The following is a 20,409-nucleotide window of genomic DNA, read 5'->3' on the forward strand; positions in this document are numbered from 1 at the left end:
GCGCGCGCGCGCGCTCATGTGTAGCTCTATTTCTGGACTCTCTATTCTGTTTCATTGATCTCTCCTTTCACTAATACCACATAGTCTTGACTAATGTTGCTTTATAGAAAATCTTACAATCAGGTACACAACTTTGCTCTTTTTCACAATTGTTTTGGCCATTCCAGATTCTTGGCTTTTTCATGTAAATTTCAGTAAACTTATCTATTTCTATATGGTATCTTGTGGGTAAAGATTTAAATTAAATCTTTAGTTCAGTTTGAGGAGGATTGATAACCTAACAGTATAAGTCTTTAAATCTATGAGTACAGTAAACCTCTCCATTTTTACTTAAGTCTTTTTTTTTTCACCAGTGCTTTGTAGTTTTCAGTATTCAAATATACCACATATTTTGTTAGATTCATACTTAAGTATTTCGTGTTTTTAATGCTATTATAAATGGCACATTAGAACATTTAATTTCCAACTGTTCATTGCTAGTTTACAGAAATAAAATTTATTTTTTTGTATATTGACTTTGTATAAACTTGCTAAACTCACTCATTATTTCTAATACATATTTGGAGACTTTTTGGAGTTTTCTAGGTAGACAATTATGTCTGCAAATAGAGACAGCTTTATGTGGTGAGAACAAATATCCTTTTTATTGAAACATAATTGATCATACATATTTGTGGGGTACAGGGTTGATTATCTATACCGGTGTACAATGTGTGATGATCAAACCAAGATAATTAGCATGTTCATCATTATAAAACGTAATCATTCCTTGTATCAATTAACCAATTTCTGCTTCTCCCCCCTTCCGCTCCCCCTTTCCCACCTCTAGTCACCACACGTCTGTGAAAACAAATATCCTTGATCTTGGAGGGAAAGCACTCAGTCAGTTACCATCAAGTATGATGTTAGCTGTAGATTTTTAAATAGATATTCTTTATCAGATTGAGGAAGTTACCTTATATTCCTAGCTTGTTGAGAGCTTTAACATGAGTTGATGTTAAATCTTGTCAAATGCTTTTTCTGAATCTATTGAAATGATTATATAGTTTTTCTACCTTAGTCTTTTGATATGGTGAATGACATGATTGATTTTCAAACATCAAACAAACATTACATTCCTGGGATAAACCCCACCTGGTATGGCGTATTATTCTTATTTCTGAATTCAATTTTCTGATATTGTTTTGAGGATTTTTATATTCATACCAATGTGTGTTATTTGTCTCTACTTTCTTTTTCTCATGATGACTTTGTCTGATTTTGATATCAGTATGGCGTATTATTCTTATTTCTGAATTCAATTTTCTGATATTGTTTTGAGGATTTTTATAATCATACCAATGTGTGTTATTTGTCTCTACTTTCTTTTTCTCATGATGACTTTGTCTGATTTTGATATCGGGTAATGCTTGCCTCATAAAATTACTCAGGGAGTATTCTCTCCTTTTCTATTTTCTGGAAGAGTTTAGAATTATTGAAATGATTTCTTCTTTAAATATTTAGTAGAATTTGGCAATGAAACTATATAGACCCAAAGTTATCTTTGGTGGAAGGCCGAATTAACTATGAATTAAACTTATTTAATAGATATAGGATTATTCAGGTCACCTATATCTTCTTAAGTGAACTTTGAGAGTTTGTTTTTTTCTAAGAATTGTTCCATATCATTTAAGTTGTCAAATTTATTGCATAACATTGTTGGCAATATTCTCTAATTATTCTTGTAATACCTGTAGGACCTATAGTAATGTCCTGTAAGTTATTCCACATATTGCTATATTGGGTCTCCTTTATTTTTTTCTTGATCTCTCTTGGTATTTTCAGAGAAACTTCTTTTGATTTTATTGATTTTTCTCTATTGATTTTAACATTTCTTGTGAGGCAGAGCTGCTAGTAGTGAATTCTCTATGCATTTGTTTCTCTGAAAAGTCTCTATTTTTTCCCTTTTTATTGAACTTATAATTCTATTCTGGCAGCTTTTTCTTTTAGAAACTTAAAAATGTCACTTCATTGTTTACTATCTTGTATAATCAACTGCCTTTAAGATTTTCTCTTTATTTTTGGATTTTAGAAGTTTGAATGGGTTTTTGTTGCTGCTGTTGTTATTTATTGGGGTTCTACAAGTTTCTTGGATCTGTGGTTTGATGTATTTTATTACTTTTTAAAAAATTCTCAGTCATTGGATAAGGAAAATGTGGTATATATACACAATGGAATACTACTCTGCTGTAAAAAGATATGAAATTCTGCCATTTGCAGCAACATGGATGATGGATGAACTTAGAGAAAAATTATGTTAAGTGAAATAAGTCAGGTACAGAAAGAGAAATATCATGTGCCCTCACTCATAAGTGGAAGCTGAAAAAAAAAAAAAAAAAAAAAGGAAAGAAAGATGCAACAGTCACAATAATTCCTTGAACTTTCAAAAGGTGAGAATGGAACTTAGGCTACCAGAGGTAGGAAAGGGGGAGGGAGAAGAGAGGTTAGGGAGAAATTGGTAAAGGGCCACAAAAAATGTTTACATTGTGTAATGATAAAATAAAACAATAATAATAACAAAAAAATTTTAAAATTCTCAGTCATAATCTATTCAGATATGTCTTTTTCCCAGTTCATTCTCTCTTCTCCTGGGATTTCAATTACATGTTTTTATTTCCATTTTAGATTGGCCCACAGATCTTGCATGGTCTATTTTTTGTTTTTGTTTTTCAGTCTTTTTTTGTGTGTGTGTCTGAATTTGGGTAATTTCCATTGGCTTTTATCAAATTAACTGATCTTTTCCTTATCCATGTTGAGTCTACCGATAAGCCTTTTAGATTGGCCCACAGATCTTGCATGGTCTATTTTTTGTTTTTGTTTTTCAGTCTTTTTTTTTGTGTGTGTCTGAATTTGGGTAATTTCCATTGGCTTTTATCAAATTAACTGATCTTTTCCTTATCCATGTTGAGTCTACCGATAAGCCTGTTGAAGTTATCCTTCATTTCTGATACTGTGCTTTCTATTTCTAGTATTTCCATTGGAATCTTTCTTACAGTCTTCTCCTGTCTGCTTAGAGTCCAACTGTTTATGCATTTTATTTACCTTTACCACTAGATACTTGAACATATTAATTACAGTTATTTTAAAATCCTTGCCTGATATTCTGTGTCATTTATGAGTCTGGTTTTGTTAATAACCTTCTCCTGTAGTTTGTTTTCTCTTGCTTTTGTTTTTTTCCTTGTAATTTTTAAATTGAGTTTTGGATATGATGTATAGAACAGGAAAGACTGAGTTAAATCAAATTTATGCCTGAAAATGAGCATGCTTCTCCAACTGTTAGGCCATTCACATGGGGGGCAGAGTCAATCTAGTCAAACTTTGAGCTGGGCTGGATTTTATTGTTGCTGTGGTTATCTTCAGTGCACCACCAACTTTAAATTCCTTTCTATCTTGTGCTTAGAGTAGGGACTGGGTGATGGGAGGAGTTTTCTCAACGTTCTTTTTTGACCCTCAGCTTACGTCTTCTTTGTGTATCTGCACCCCAGGGTAGATCTCTCTTCATGCCCTTGCCCCTCCCTCATCAGTAAATGGCTGGGGCTTGTTATTTGTTGCCTTCCAGCCTGGTGAGGGAGGGGATATTGTCTTGATCCAACTTCAGTCTTAGGTAAAATCTGGTTCACTGGATCTTGGGGGTCAAAATTTTTTCAGTGCTCCTGCCTCTCCTCCCACTGGGTGCCAAACTCTGCCTTGTATTTTTGGAAGACATTATAAGGGGGAGACCCTCCTGCCCCTCCCCCAGTAACAGAAGACCTCTAATGACCTGGGACCAGAATGCTGTTCTGGGGGAGGGTTTGTCTCTTCTCTTTGCTGCCCCCAGTGGGTCTTCATCTGTGCCCTGCGAATGACAGATTTTCTTCTATTCACCAAGCAGCTCTGGGCTTTTTCCCCTAGGGGACATGGATCCTGGCAAGGTTTGTGTTTTTCCCATTGTGGCACCTCTCCTCTAGACATCCACCATCAAATGAGGCTTGCTCAGGTCTCCCGCCCTGTCCCAGTCTTTCCCTTGAGTGGTGCAGGGTGAATGTTTGTGGAGTAGAGCCTGTGTTGGGGTGCTGTCGCCCCTGGTGTCTGTGGGCTCCCTAGGAGTCATGCTTGGCTTTAAGCAATTCATTAAACACTTCAGTTGAATTCATCCTACCTGTGTGCGTGACATCCAGTGTCTCTTCCTTGCTCTGTCTTGAGCCATGCTTGCATTCCATCTCTTTGGAGAGTCCAAAGATTTTAGGTTGATTGGTTTCCCTGTGACCTAAGCTGGGTTCAAGGAATTTATGATTTTGTAGCTTATTCCTCTTTTTCTAATTGTTATGGTAGGAGCAATGCTCTTCCCAACAAGCTGGGCAGAAGTGCCGTCTTTTTTCTTTCTATACCCTCCACACATCACTCACTTCTCTCCAACTCTCTTGCTTCTCTTTAGCTCCAAGCTTTCGACAGAAATGCCAAATCTTCTCATTTCATTAGGCAGAGAAATCCAGCTCTTTTTCTGTCCCATTCTCACACATCCAGCCTATCCTTGGGGGTCCTTACTTTTCTTCATCAAAAAAGCAAAACAAAACAAGACCTCAAGAAGGTCTCTTGTAGAACTGAAGAACTATGCACAACTTACCACAGTGTGTGTTCAGCTACAAGTGCCAGGAAATACACTAACTGTACTAAATCACTATGACATTGATTACTACATCACAAGAAGTCTGTAGGTAATCAGTTCTAGGGTTAATTTGATAACTTAATGATGTCCTCAGTGGCACTAACCTCAGAGTTTAACTCTCTTCCTCAAGCATATTACCTCATGGTTACAAGGTGCTGCTACATCACTAGACATTATGTCCTTAGAAAACAATGTTCAAAGGAGGAAAAGTAGTAAGGCAAGAAAGAAAGCCTATGTCAGTCACATTTCTTAGATGCAGACATCCAAATCCACCCTAGTTAATTTAAGAAGAAAAGGATGTATTAAAGAATAGCAAATAGTTCATAGAATTTCTTAGCCAGAAAACAGTCTTTATAACCAGGAACAATACAATCAGGGACAATGCCAACCAAAACATAGGGCTGCTATGGGTGAAACATGCCTGAGATTGCCACCTACCATGCAGCTGCTGTGATACCACGGCTGATCCATCAGAACCAGACTCTCATCCACATGGATGCCAGAATATCAGCCCATTTAAACAGTCCAAGTCCAACACCATTATGTTTATTTGAGAAAACCAAAGTCATGCACCTTGATCCTAATTGCAAGAGTCTTTGATGTAACTTTCAGATTTCTAGAAGTGGGGCCACATGCATATCTCAAAACCAGTTATTGGCAGAGACTGTGATTCATTCTCTAGGGCTGTATATTCTCTCCATCAAAACTTTTCTTAGAAAGGAAGGGGTGAGGGAAAGAGCTGTTGGGTAGGCAAACAGCATTCATTCATTTTAATAATTGGCCACTAACTATATGCCAGACACTGTTCTAGCTGCTTGGAATACATCAGTGAACAAAGCAAAAATTATTTCTGCCCTTGTGGAGCTTATGTTCATCCCCTTGAGGAGGAACATATTAACTAAGTATATGTCATGCTAGAATGTGATAAGTGATATAGAAAAAAAGAAATTAGAGCAGGGAATTGGGAGTGTAGCACTTGGAAAGGGAGGAAAAATCAAGTTATGTATTAAGTAGGGTGCTTAGGACGGACTTCCTGAAAACATGGGATCTCAGCAAAGACGTGAAGGAGAGGAAGTAAGCCACGTGGCTATCTGGGGAACAGCTCTCCAGGATCTCTCTAAGGCCCTAGGGCAGGAGTGCCTGTGGCATGTGCATGGGACAGCAAGGAGGTCCCGGGGGCTAGAGAGGAGTGAGTGAGGGGAGAGTGGCAGGAGGTAAGCTAGGGAAGGAACGGAGAGCTAGATTGTGTGGGGCTTGTGGTCATTTTAAGACCTCTAGTTTTTAGACTGAATGAAATAGAGAGCCAAGGCAGGCTTTTGAGCAGAGAAGGAACTTGTGAGTTGTGACTAGATGGTTGGGGCCAGGGGAGGAGCAGGTGCACCTAGGAGATTAACACAGAAACAAAGGTGCTACAGTGGAGGGTAGTGAGCAGTGGTCACGCTCTGTGTGTGTTGTTAAGGCAGAGCCAGCGTGATTTGCTGAGTGGATGGACGTGAGATGGGAAAGAAAGAGCAGAGTAAAAATGATTCCAAGGTTTTGGTTCTAGCAACTAGGAGGGAGCTGCTCTCAACTGGGAGAAGACAGCTGTGGGTGAAACAAATGTAGGGAGGTGGTGATTACAGTTCAATTTTGGACAGGTGAGTTTGAGATGTGTTTTGGACAGCAAGAGATATCTCACAGGCAGTTGGATGTCAAAGCTTACTATTCAGGTGAAAAGAATGGGCCACAGATATGAATGATCTAGAAGCAGCAGCAGCTGACACCAGCTTTTGTTTTATATAGGAGTGTATATTTTTTTCTCCTGGTACAAGGCCTCCAAATTAAAATCAAATGTACTTTCAGACATTGACACACATTTTCTTTTCTCAAGAAATTTAATCAAGATATAGTAGCTAAGTTAAAAAATAGAATTGTAAACAGCATTAAGGATCCTTAATACATTTGTTCGTTATTCTTCTGTCTTCCAGCTGAGTTTTGAGGGGGGCAGGATGTCGTGGTGTTAAGGGTGTGAGCTCAGGCATGAGACACACCAGGGTGTGAGTACAGGTTCCACCATGTATTAGCCATGTGGTGTTGGCAAATTATTTAACCTTCGAGAACCTCGACAAGGTCAGAAGAAACTATAGCACCTACTGTCATTAACATTTTTAAGTAATATATTTATCTAGCACCTACCACAGTGCCTGGCAATTCATTCATTCATTCATTCATCAGAAGATTATGCCTATTATGTGCCAGGAATTGTGATAGGTAATGATTATATAACTGTGAATAATACACTCTATCCTTGCCCTTCTGGAAATTACAGTATAGAATGAAGGTAATATATCAAAGAAGAAACTAGATTGTCCAGTAAATCTGTGAAAACCTGCTCAATCTCACTGAAGGGAGTAAATGGAAATTAAACTCATAATGAGCTATCACTTCACACCTATTAGATTGGGGGGATAAAAGTAATAATACCAAAGTTTGGTAAGGGCAATGGTGGAAATGAAAATTCATTTTCAGTGAAGGTGGGAATTCAAATTGAGCAAGCGCTCTGGAGATCAAATTGACCACATCCAGTGAAGTGGAAAATGTGCATCCCCTGCAACCAAAAAGTTCCACTGCAGGACTGTGCACCAGAGAAACTCTGACACATGCACTCATGGTGACATGCACAGGCTATTCACTGCAGCACTTGTAGTGACAGCAACCTAAATGTCCATCAGTGGGAGATTCAAGATTGCCAAGTGCCTGAGACTGTTTTATTTCTGAGCTTCTGCCAGCTTCAACAAGAAGGAAGCTGTTAGGCTTGAGCTAGAGCAACACATGACATTCACATGTGCCACATGTCCCCATGACTTGTGAATGTCATGTGTCATGTGTTCTTTGTCACTCACCCAGCACCGTGGCACGGACCATTCCCACCAGTGGCTGCATCCCCAATTAGAGGCAGGGCTGGCTGTGGGCAAGCAGCTGCCCTCTGCCCCTGGGCTCCTACATCTGCCCCTCCTTGCGTCGCAGCTCCCAGTACCTGTGTTGCTCTAGCTCAAGCCTAACAGCTTCCTTCTTGTTGAAGCTGGCAGAAGCCCAGAAAGACAACAGGCTCAGGCACTTGGCAAGTGGTAAGTATTGGAACAGGAGTATTGTGAGCCCTTGTGCTAGTAAGCCAATCACAGTGAGGCTGCCCCAGCCCCACCCCGCCCTGGGCCTTTTGGGCATCACACTCCATCACTACTGCTCATCTGAGAGTTTCCAGACACTCTCCACCAGGCCTTCTCAAACCGTTGTAAAGCACTGGACTGCTCCTTCCCACCAGTGTTACTCAGAATCACATTACATGATATAAGACAGATAAAAGTGGAGCTGCCCTGTCTGGGTAAAGGGTGGGGTAGGTATGAAGCTGGGGGGTCCACACCCCAGTGCAGCTCCAGGGAAGCCCAGTTTGAAAATGACTACATAAGACTAGTGATCAGAAACCCCACCCCTAAAACCTGTATGCATATGGGGACTCATGAAAAAAGAAAAGGATTCCAATCCAGAGGGGTCAAACTGTTCTGTGCAAGGCCAACCAGCTATTCTGGTTGAAGTGTGTGGTGTACTTATGTGTGTGTGTATGTGAAGAGGTTGGTATCTGATTGCTGGAGCCCCCCCCAACCCTACACCTTTACATTGCCAGAGTGGTCTCTTAGACATGTCCTTTGAATACTTACAGCTTCTCAGGGCACAATTTGAAAATCACTGACCTGACCTCATGTAATCCTTATAATACTCTGCAGACGGAGCATGCTCACCCTCACATAACAAATGGTGAAACCAAGGCCAAAGTCCCACAGGTAGGAAGTGGCTGAGTCGAGAAGGTTCCTTCTGAAGACACACTTATCATCTGGTAGAGATGTGTGCACCGCAGCAGCTTGAAGAGGGGAGATTTCTGGGACCTGTGAGGACTGGCTGAGTCGAGAAGGTTCCTTCTGAAGACACACTTATCATCTGGTAGAGATGTGTGCACCACAGCAGCTTGAAGAGGGGAGATTTCTGGGACCTGTGAGGATTAACCCAAAGTGAATCCTCTCCCATGCTGGGGAAGCCCGCTCTGGCACACAGAAACAAAGCAAATGACAGCAGAGGGGGAAGCTCGCCAAACACGGCGGGCTGAGCCAGAACTGGGGTTGTTGCTCATCTCCTGGGATTCCCGCTGCATTCAGGCCTCTCGTCCTCCCCTCCTGAGCTATGGGTCCCTCACCCCTTGCCAGCTGGGAGTCCCACAGGCTGCCAGGTGCCTGGAGAAAACACACCTGGCCGAGCAGAGCAGCACAGCCTCAGCTCTTTCCTCCCTGCCCTTCCTGCCCCAGGGTGAGGGAGGCGGTCGCTGGCCCTGGGAGGGGACAGGAAATGAAGGAGAGACGCAGGAGCTGGTTGCCAGCAGCAGGAGATGGCTGGTGGGATGGGGGTGTCATGGGCCAAGTTGAGAAGCAAAGGCCTTGTTGGGAGACGGTTGTGGCCTCTGTTGAAAGGTCCGCTTGGGAAGCAGGTTTCAATCTCTGTCTGTCCTTAGACAGGAAGCTTTTCTCTAATTGCCCATTGAAAGGAGAGATATAAAGGCAAGAGCGAACAAACTGACCCTTTAAAAACATGACCAAACCTAAAATGTCTTCGGATATTTTGAGAAGTCCTTGAACAGAATCATAGTTTTTAATCCCCCCCCCCTCCCTCCAGGAAACTCTACACAAAACTGTCTCCCCCTTGTGGAATTAATGTCATCTCTTGGTTGCACAGTATTTAGTAAAATGAGACTGAGCCTTGGGCTTTGTCTCTCCACTGTCTTTCTTTGCACAAGAAAAGGAAACATTCTTGTACTTATCAAAGAAAAGGCTTTAATTTTCTGATTTGAACAAGTATTTTGAAATAAACTTTTAATGTCACACTATATAGTACCAAAAGTCTGCCTGTAAAATCTGGTGCGTAAAGATTTGGCATTAGTTTAAAATTACTTAATTCTTTAATATTAGGCTGATCTTCTCCATTTTATGGATAAGGAAGTAAAGAAGGATTGTGACAAAACTAAATTTATGTCTCTTTGGCCAAACTCCACAGTCTTTTGTCAAATTGCTAGCAACAATGACACAATACTGAAAGAAAGTGAGCCGAGATGCCGGGTACCAGGAAAAGATTCTACCGGGCTGCGCCTAAAGTGGGGAACAGCCTGGGGTTGCCCTGAAAATGGGGGGTGGCACCAGGTGTGGGGGTGGTAGTGCTTATATAGGGTGCCAAGGGCTGGCTGATACCATCAAGGAGGGGCATTGTGCTAATGTGGATTGGGGTAGAGAACTGCGTCCTTGTGGAAGCAAAAGGGGTTTCTGTTTAAGTCAGGAGGCTTCTCCTAAAGAGAAGGGGGGAGGGGTTTGGTGCTGGAGTGGAAGATGAGGCCTGCGGCTATTTTGTGCTTATTGTGTGCACAATGGTGCCGGTCACGTCCAAAATCCATCAAATACAACAATTGATTAATTGCTTAATTAATTAAATATTAGTTAATATTTATTTATCATTTGTTTCTTGCCAAGCTTTAGGCCGAGCATTTCACCTAAATCATCTTATTTATTCTCGGCAATAAAATTATTAGTCTAACTTTATTATGAAACTGAGGCTTAAAGAGGTTGAATAACTTGCTTAAGATCACACAAGCAGTTGCTGAGATTTAGACTGGATTAATATCAGTGATCTTAAAGGGACACTCAGGAATGAAGAATAACAGAAGTACACATTAAATTGCTCTCCCAAATTTTGGTTTTTGGGAGATGAGCTCAAAGATATGTAAATAATGCACAGGGTTTCTTTTTTTCTTCGATTATATTTTGAAGGATAATTGGCTCATAAATAATGTGTGTGGATCATATTTTATAATTATTTGCAAGGTTAAATTAAACTTTAAAACATGCAATACTTTTGATTAATAATAAAGAGACATTACTCATGCCACAGGGGAGGAGTTGGGACCCAGCTGTCAGGAGATGGAGAAGGTTCCACAGGTCATCTTTGCTTCTAGCCACACCCACCACATTGATTGCCATCACCAGTGAGACAGGAATTCCAAACCAGCGTGACCATGACATGAGAAAGCCATATTGCTGATCCGGAAACCCTTGGGGCTGGACAAGAAAGGGTAGGGTAACAGAGGCTCTTTTGAAACAAGTCAGTCTTTTAAATATTCACTATGGCATCTTCGTCAATTTTCTATGAAATGTCACTCTGCTGTCTTTGAACCAAATTTAGGTCTAGATAGGAGGGTCAGAGTAAATGGACTCTGTTAGTGGCCTCCATCAAATTGTGGGACCTCAATGACTTTGGTGATTCCTGTAGTCATGAGTTTGGCTGAGTCAAGAGGAGTCATTCCTGTGATGTCACCAACCTATCACCTCTACAGCACCCTTCTTCTTCCTAGACTGGCTGGTACAATGGAGAAAAAACATGCAGGGACCAATAGTGATTTTTCCGAGCAGAAAAAGCTGTTATTCATTTCCAGGAAGGCTACACAAACACAGAGCAATTCTAGCGTGGCTCGGGAATAAGTCCAGGCATATTTAAGCATGTAGATGAAAATTAATCAGCTCACCATTTTTAGTATAAAAATGGCGTTCAGACAGGTTTAGCTTTAGCTAATGGGCTTGAATACAACATGTCAGGATGCTTTTGCCACAAGAAGCCAAAACATCCAAACTCAGCTGGCTTAAATAAGGGGATAAATTTATTTCTTCTTCACAGAAGAAATAAGTGCTGAGGCAGCTTCAAGGTTGGTTAATTCAGAGGTGAACTGATGTCATCATGGATTCAGGTTTTCTCTGTGTTTTCTTTCTGCCCTCTCCTCCTGTCAGTCTCACCTTCTAGCTTGCTGTAGTCATCGTCACAAGTTGACTGCCACAGCTCCACCTGTTACGTGCAGACATGAAGACATCTAGCAAAAGAAGGGATTCTCTTCCTTGGGCTTTTTTTTTTTTCCTTTTAAGAGTAAAGAAACCACTTTCTAAGCCTCCAAGAAGATATTTGCTCATAGCTTATTGGCCAGAACTAGATTACATGCCCGTGTTTAAAACGCATTGGCAAGGAATACTGTGCTACCACCATTGGCTTAGACCAATCAAGATTTATTCTTGAACCATGCGGGAGAGGGATAGCCTCAGGGATGAAATAGGGGCTCTGGCCATTATTTTTAAAAAGTGGGGAAGGATGGCTATTGTGTTAGCAACCAAAAGTGTCTGCTACATATGGTTTGGAGTATGTGAGTACATGTACATATGTTTTCTTTTATGAAAGCCATTTCTTTTAAGGATCCTATTTATAGTCCAGACCCCATCTCAACCATTTGGAATGTAACTTGGCAGAAATAACCACACCCAACACCTATAGGATCTTTGAGTAAAACACCTCTTAGTTAAAAATAAAGAACAAGAAGAAAGAAACCTTGTAAGAGGTCAACTCTCTTGACAATAGGGAATTCTAAAAAATAAAGTGTTTATTACTGTCACTTTATCGTCAGGCTAACAATGGGCATTCCCCAAGCAATTTCGCCAGTTGTTTCCAGACCAACAAAGAGAAGAAAGCCTGTGAAGTCTTTATTTCAAACTACGTTTTATTATTTTTTCTTTTTAACGAATAGAAAATAAAGTATTTAATAGATTTAGAAATATTTAAGTACAAATTGAAATGGGTGTCAACGCTCAGTCACTATGAGAGACACTGGCACCTCCAGGATGGTCTATATTGTTCTCCACTAAGCATGCCCAGAGGCTGACAAGGGACTCGCACCTTCAGGTGCCTTTAGCACACTCAAAGTATGTTTGAAATAATATTCTCTGGCTATAAAAGTAATTTTATGTAATCAAAGACTTTAATATTTACCACACTACTATGTCTGTGTGTGTGTGTGTGTGTGTGTGTGTGTGTGTGTGTGACAGAGAGAGAGGAAATGGTAGAATGAAATCGTAGTTGTAGTTGTTTAGGAAACGTGTTAAGTCTCTCCTATGCAGACAATGAAGCTCCAGGGCACAATTAGAAGGAAACAGTAAAGAGACAGTGAGATTGCCATCCGTGTGAAACGAACAGGAGTGCAGCTTTGTGAAGAGGAGCGGGGGCAGGAAAGAGAAAATGAGAAGTGAGCAGAACAGCAAGGCGGGAAGGTACCCTCTCAGTTAATAAGGAGAAATTCACATGGCGGGGCAGTCAGAGGATTTTTACGAACAACTTTGTTTGGAGTTGCTGATGTATCATCCTCTTTGGTCACCTCAAATGTGTGTTGTCTTGCCTCACACCCTCATGCCTTGTTTGAGTATTTGGGGGAAATGAAAATGGCTGAATTCCACCTCTGGCTCAGCATGGATGGATAGGAAGGGACGTGCCATGCATGGGGGGTGAAGTTTGCATGGGACTGAGTTTAACAGAAGAAGAAACCTGGCACCCCAACTGACCGTGACAAAGTACACCCCAGAATTCACAGAAACTTTGCAGATAGCCTCCAGCTCCCCACAGGATTTGAAAAGGAGCAAAAACAATTTTATTTAACTCAAGTCAGGAGGTAGCTGGATTGCATTGATATAATGAAAAAGAAATGCAATGACAAGGGACACAGTTTTATGTACCTTTTTTCCCACATATCATAAGCATTTCCATGTATTTGAAAATATATTCTATCTAAATCTGAATTCTTAAAAACTTTATTATGAGTTATATCCTATTCTAATTCAAAAACACATATCACAATTTTATAGGCCCGCCACTTCGGATGATAGCAGAATATATTTGTGTAATAATTTTAAATTTATTAGAGTAGGTTTGAACAAGTATTTAATTTTTACTGTGTACCTATAAATAACTAAATGCTGAAATAGCCAATGAGTTGTCCTCTTGAATTTTAAATAGTGAAAATGCATAAAATGTGCTAAAACCTCAAAGTAAATGTAATGAGCTGAGTGTAATCAGTGTGGCCAATTAATACAGATTTGTGTGGTTGTTTTTCTTCTTCCAAATCTGTTTTCCCCTTGTATATTATTCTTCAACTTTTGGAAGCAAGAGTTAAGACAGTTTAAGAGACTGCCTTATTCCATGAGGATAGCTTCTTTTTTTCTTTTTGTGTTTAATCTGGCTATAGAGAAATTCGCCTGGTATAGGCAAACTCTTTAGTTTTTTAATGCAAAATATTGATCTTTCATATCAGCAATTAACACAAACAGATGCATGAACCTGTGATAACATACATGAGAGCAGCAAGTGGAGCCCTTGGCTCACAGCCAGGGCTGAAGACTTGCTTCTCCCTTCCTCCCTTCACATGATCTCTTTTCTGACATGTCCAGCTTGAACTTGCAATTTCTAACTTGGAGATTTAAGGACTTTTCTTAAACCTCACGTAAAACAAATACAGACCACTGACAACAAACTAATGCCTGTCTTCTATTTTAAGGGACCAGTTTCACTGTGGTTCTAAAATCTGAGGAAATGTTAATGCCCACCTTTCTGCACCCAAGATCCCCAGAGAGCCTCCGTGATTTTACATGGTGTGAGAGAATCATAGGGGCACTGATTAGGTTTTATAGCTGTGTGTATGTAAGACTACATGTTAAATGGGCATAGAGGCTATTGCGATTAATAAAAGAAAAATTCATTGAAAAGTATTGCTAAATCAGTAGTAGCCTTTTGTTTCTAGAAATTTCTTCAGTCAGTGAGATACTAGAAGTATGACTATTATCATGTGGCTTTCTGATCATTTCTTTTTATGTTTAAGAAAGCGTTCACAATCTAGCACAAACACTGAAACAACCTAAAAGCCCCACGTTAGAAGGCTGGTTAGATAAAAGATGACACATTTTTATAATTGAAATATGCAGCTGTTGAAAGTCACGTTGTAGGGCCAAATATTGAATAACAAAGAAAATATGTTAGCAGAATATTATTGTGTGGAAAAAAGCAGGATTTTAAAACCATTATCATGGTATAGACTGGTATATATTTAACCAACATATGTATCACATAAAATAAGAAGATATCATAGGGTATTATTGTTTATCTCTGCATAATGGAATTAAAATGGTTTTTGTTTTTTGTTTTCATTTTCTAAATGTTCTGTAACGTCAGTTATAAGACAAAATTTAAATTTATTTGTAAGGGTCCTCTATTAAAGAATTTGCTCTTGTCCCATAAATCAGCATGGGTGACCCTTGGTCTTTTCAACCCACTAAAAATGCTAAGGTTGTTTAGTGTTTTGGATGTGTGAGGCGATACTGACTAGCTTTTGCTGAGCCCTCTGCTCACCCCACCATCTCTGGCAGTCCTGCTAATGATGTGACTTGATGCGCTGTCACCATAACTCTGGGGAGGAAGCAGAGTCGTGCACTTCTTTCTCCAGAACAGGAGAGATGCTCCCTAATGGCTACGAGGAGAGGTGGAGTCATTGAAAAGAAGTATTGAGATTTTAAAAAAATCCTGCTTTATCTCTGAACAAAAACGGGTGCGCTTATGGGCGTGTATAGCATAAACTATAGTGTGCTTATGGGTGTGTATAGCATATACTGTAGTGTCTTTCAATAAGGGGAAATTGTAATCAGAGCCAAGCGTTGCTCTGGGCTATAGTGGGCCATTACTGCCCTTTTTTCTGAGCTTGCAGATGGACACAATTACGTTGCCTTAATAATGAGAATCTTAAGTGCCAGCTGTCATACAGCATGGCAGCCCTCCACCCTAACAAAGCCCTCATTAAATGGTTTGCTTGGAATAATCTGCCTGCTCTCCTTGACTTCCTGGCTCCTGACAACTCGGCCCCTCCCTTGTCCCCTCCCCCCAGACCTTCTGTGGACACCATGAATCACTGAAAGAGAAATCTGTGCCATATTTGATGGGATGGTAATTTTTAAAATCCGGCTTGTCTTCCTATTATTTTTATGCCCTATTTCAAAAGTTTTTAAACGAGCTTGGTAGCTAACATCCTGTGCTATCATTCATTCTGTGGCAAAATAATAATTGCTAATTTTCTTCTTCAGAGAACCAGAGCTTTATCAGGAATAACATTATGCAAATGACTATGCAAATTTCAACCAGAAGAGTATCTGGAGAAAAGTTCAGATAAAACCTTCAGAACGCATCCAAAGTTGGCTGAAAAAAATAACTGAACATTTTAAACTAGAAGGTCACCATGGTAGCGAAAGGAATTTAACACAATAAGAATTTTGTGAGAAAGCTCTGTACTCTTTAGCAAAATAAAAGGTAGGACATACATTAGTATTTGTTCTAGCTTAATTTATTTATGATACTATGGTGGTTAAGTCCAACTGTTAAGTCTCTTTGGGAATTTTCTCTTCATTCTTTGTACCTAATTTAACAGTTCAAAATGCTTAATGGTCAACCTTCTTAGTCTTAAGAATTAATCCTTCATTTTCTCCACTTTATATTTTTCTTATTAGTAGTATTTTTGGCTTTCTCATGTTGACTGTTATTAGAAGAAAGTTCATATGAAAATATAGAGAAAAATGCCCAATTCTTTCAAAATATAACTTTTACGGTATTGGTAAAGAAACTGTCTTTAAAAACTCTCAAGTTCTCCCTTTGAAACACCTGGAAAAGAAGACTGATTTCAGTTAGCTTAAAAGGAAGGATAAACTCCAGCACTGTATTACATAGAGGGTACTTCAAAAAGTTCATGGAAACATTTGTATTATCTCTTAATTCTGTTCTTCCATGAACTTTTTGAAGTATCCTTGTATGTGACATATAAATATATATTGAATATCCCTTTGAAACACCTGGAAAAGAAGACTGATTTCAGTTAGCTTAAAAGGAAGGATAAACTCTAGCACTGTATTACATAGAGGGTACTTCAAAAAGTTCATGGAAACATTTGTATTATCTCTTAATTCTATTCTTCCATGAACTTTTTGAAGTATCCTTGTATGTGACATATAAATATATATTGAATGTCTGAAAAAGAAAAAATTGTTATTCAGTAAGTCTTGCAGGTAAGTCCTGCAAATTTTGTTCTGCTGTGTGTGTGTGTGTAAGTAAAAACTAATTATTTAAATTTAAACAGGAGAAGGGTATTTGAAAGATCTTTGCTTCGAAATCTACATATACAAAACTTACACCCAAATCTTACCTATGTGATAGCAGGAGAAAACAAAGACTTTTTTTTTTTTTTGTCCTTTTTCGCGCCCAGCACCGGATCGCAACCCTCAGTGTTGCGCCTGCACTGGACCGGGACCGGCAAGGGGACCGCAACCCTCGGTGTTGCGCCCGCACACCTCGCTCAGCCAGTGAGCGGGAACCGGTCTGTATGTGGGATCCGAACCCTCCGCGGGAGCGCCACCGCGCTCCCAAGCGGCGCACTGTAGCAGTGCGCCACCGGGCCGGCCCAAAACAAAGACTTTCTGCTCTAAAATATCTCGCTCACCCTGGCTTGCAGTTCTCACCAGAAAATCCCACCCCACAATGCAAATCTGTTGCTAGAAAGCAGTGACCGGTTGGACTGGTGTAAATTGAGCTGGGTGGCTTGCATCCGAATCAGAGGTGCTTACAGAAAAGGCAGTTACTTCCCTGGACCCCACCCAGCTTTGCCCCAGCAGAACCACTATGATTTGCATTTTCATCAGACTCAGCACTCTGAGGTGCTAAATCAGATCATGAAAAATTAGAAAGTAATAATTTGTTAGTTCCATTACAGAACCCCCCTGCCCAAGGAGACAAAGGAGAGTTTTATGATGGGAGGCTTAGAAGTGGGTGGGTAGTGGGAGATGAGAGTTTGGAGATGGAAAGGGGATAGAAAGTGGGAGAGAGAGAAGATGGTAACTCTTGAAGAAAACCTCAGTGACTTCACCCTTTTGTCCAAGGCCAGGCAGCCACTGAGGTTTCTGGGGCAATAGAGCTCCCTGCCCGGGAGGATCCCAGCTACTAGCTGTATTCATGAACATCTCCAAATCTCAGTTTCCTCATCTGTGAATTGGGAATAAAAGTAGAGTTGTTCTGGGGATTAAAAGCAGCTGAACAGGGAGATAACGTAACACGATAGTGAAGGTTGTGATTGTTGGAACTGAGCTTCCAGGCTTTAAGTCCTGGCTCTGGCATTTACTACTTGTGTGACCTTGGCAGGTTATTTAATCTGTCTGCATCTCAGTTTCCTCATACATCTACTGGTGCTAAAAAATTAGTATCTACCCCATAGGGTATTTGGGGGTTAGGGATTAAATGAGAAAATACAGGTAACGAATCTATAACAATACCTAGCACATAATAAGCAACTTAATAAATGCTACCTCTCATTGTTTCATATACAAAGCAGCTGGCACCTGGTGGGAATTTAATGAATGATAGCTATTATTAGTAGTAATAATCACTCCCGGCTCTAAGACGGGCCAAAACCCTCTTAGGCAAACCTGGCTGCACCCCCATGCCTTGTTCCTCATCTGTCATAATAGTGCCATTGAAGTTATTTGTGATAACATCTGGTCAGGAGAGTTATTGTGCAGTGTGGTATATGCACATAATTGAGTAGAGGATTCTGAATGTTTTATGAAGGTGTGTGGGTGGAGGGGCCATTGCCTGGGGTAAGCTGCAGAAGTCTCTCTCCTGTCCTTCTGCCTGGAAAACACGGCAGCTGTATCAACAGCAACAGCAGGAAGAGCTGAGCTCTCCGAAGGTAATAGGCACACCTAAAAAGAAATGATTGAAAGTCCAAAAATTGTACTCACTTGATTAAAAGCCTACCACATTCCCTCAGGAATCTGTGGTTTGTCCCCTTAAGCTGAGCTACCCAACAATCACCATAGCAATGGCTACTTCTTTTTCAAGACTTGAAACAATTGTATTTTCCGCCCCTCTGGTGGATATTGCATTCTAATTGTTTGTTTTCCAAATTCATAAATTTGGATTTGACACCCAGTTCATTATCCTTTGTTGCCACATATACCCTGCAATCTTAGTAGAAAAAATACAGAATGACTGCTGCTTCCTGCTGGGCACTGCTGCCATTTATAGTTAAATGGAAATTGGAGTGGGGACAGTACGGTACTCGTTGGTGACTGAGAGGGGAAGAGGAGGAGGAGAGCACAGGTTACCGCAAGAATCTCACATTGTGGATTCACTTTGGGCAAATATGACACTAGTTGTCCTTTGTGGGGAGCTCTAAAAGGCACACAGATGAGAGAAATCTTACGCACTTGGCTGCCATGGTCTACTAACTTGTTTTTGCAGAACTGAAATGACTGGATGCTAGTTAATTGGTGTCTACTACATTTAAGGCTTTAAGGAGACATTATGAAAAATGTTATTGGCTAGAGACTCTTATGAAAACCAAGGCAAATTCCTTTCATGGCTCAAGCTAAGTCTTTAGTGGGTAGAAATAGAATGCCTGTAGACTGAAAAGCAGATGGTCTCAGTGTTTCCACTGCCTCACCATTGGTTTACCAGGGTCTATCTAAAAACCTCCCAAGCATGGTTCTCTTTTTCTTAAAACAGATAGCCTGCTTGTTCTCATGGAATGCATGAGACAGCAGTAAGCCAATGTGAAAATGCACGGTGTAAACCACGAGAAATATTTTAATTAATAAGGGATGTGTTAAGAGAGAAGATAGGAAGGATCACTCTGTTATTGTAAATAATCCCCAAACAGTTATTCTTTAGATCAGGATCAGATTAATGTCACTACTAAAGTTCCAGACAACTTTATAATTTCGGTTAATATTTACTGAGCACCTATTCTGTGCTGGATACTGTGTTATAACTTGGGCACAGACTGATGAACAAAGAGATAGAGGCTGGCTTCAAGAACCTTACATTCTAATGGGAAAGATTAAACAAACAATGACTATGCAAATGCAGCATCTATAATGCAAGAGGACATGCTCCTAAAATGTGTCACTTTGGGGGCCATCTACAAATAGCTACAGAGAATCTAAGATATTTCTAAAGAATTAGTGATCATGGGGATCATTTTGAAAACAACATTTGAGTTGGACCTGAAAGGAAGCCTAATACTTCAACAAAGATGTGGAAGGAAAGTTCTCAAATCAGGCACAGCACTGGTGGGTAGCTCAGCTTAGCTGGCCTGCAGGGTCTGTGTATGAGAAGTGAGATGTCAGCTGCTGGCACATGTAGGAGTCTGAACTTCATGAAGAAATAGCAAACTAACATTTCTAAGTAGGGAAGTGACATAATCAAATTGGTAGTTTAGGAAGCATAATCTGATGGAGTTGGGCAGGAAGGACTGCATCAGAAGAGTCTGCGGACTAGAGATCAAAAGCCAGCAGCTAAACGGGAATGATCCAATCCATAGCTAGGGTATACTCTATTCAAATAGAAAAAAAAAAAAAAGAAATTGTAAGCAGTCAAATTTTATGGTTTAGAAACTAATCCAATAATGAAAAAGTATTTGATTACCTGCTAGAAAGTATCTAAGTAGCTTTGCTAGAGTCTGAGGCTGTAAACTTCAATCAATTCAGTAAAAATAATTACATGCCCCAAATTTTTATTGTTCAACTAGCTCCTTTGTGACAGCTTCTAGGAGTAGCATAAACCAAAACCTAAAAACACGTACATAGCATTTCGTCTGTTTGTATGCACATTTTTGTATTTCTGTGTGTGTGCACAGTCATTAATTTCTGGGTGAGGAGGAGCTTATGGTAGAATAAGCCTGTTTGAAACCTGCAGTCTTAGCTTTGCCAAGGCTGAATTTTGAAGGAAAATTATGAACCATTATTTGGAATGTTTTTTTTTTT

The sequence above is a fragment of the Galeopterus variegatus genome, unplaced genomic scaffold (assembly GCF_000696425.1).
Source record: "Galeopterus variegatus unplaced genomic scaffold, G_variegatus-3.0.2 Scaffold4425, whole genome shotgun sequence".
Classification (NCBI taxonomy): domain Eukaryota; kingdom Metazoa; phylum Chordata; class Mammalia; order Dermoptera; family Cynocephalidae; genus Galeopterus; species Galeopterus variegatus.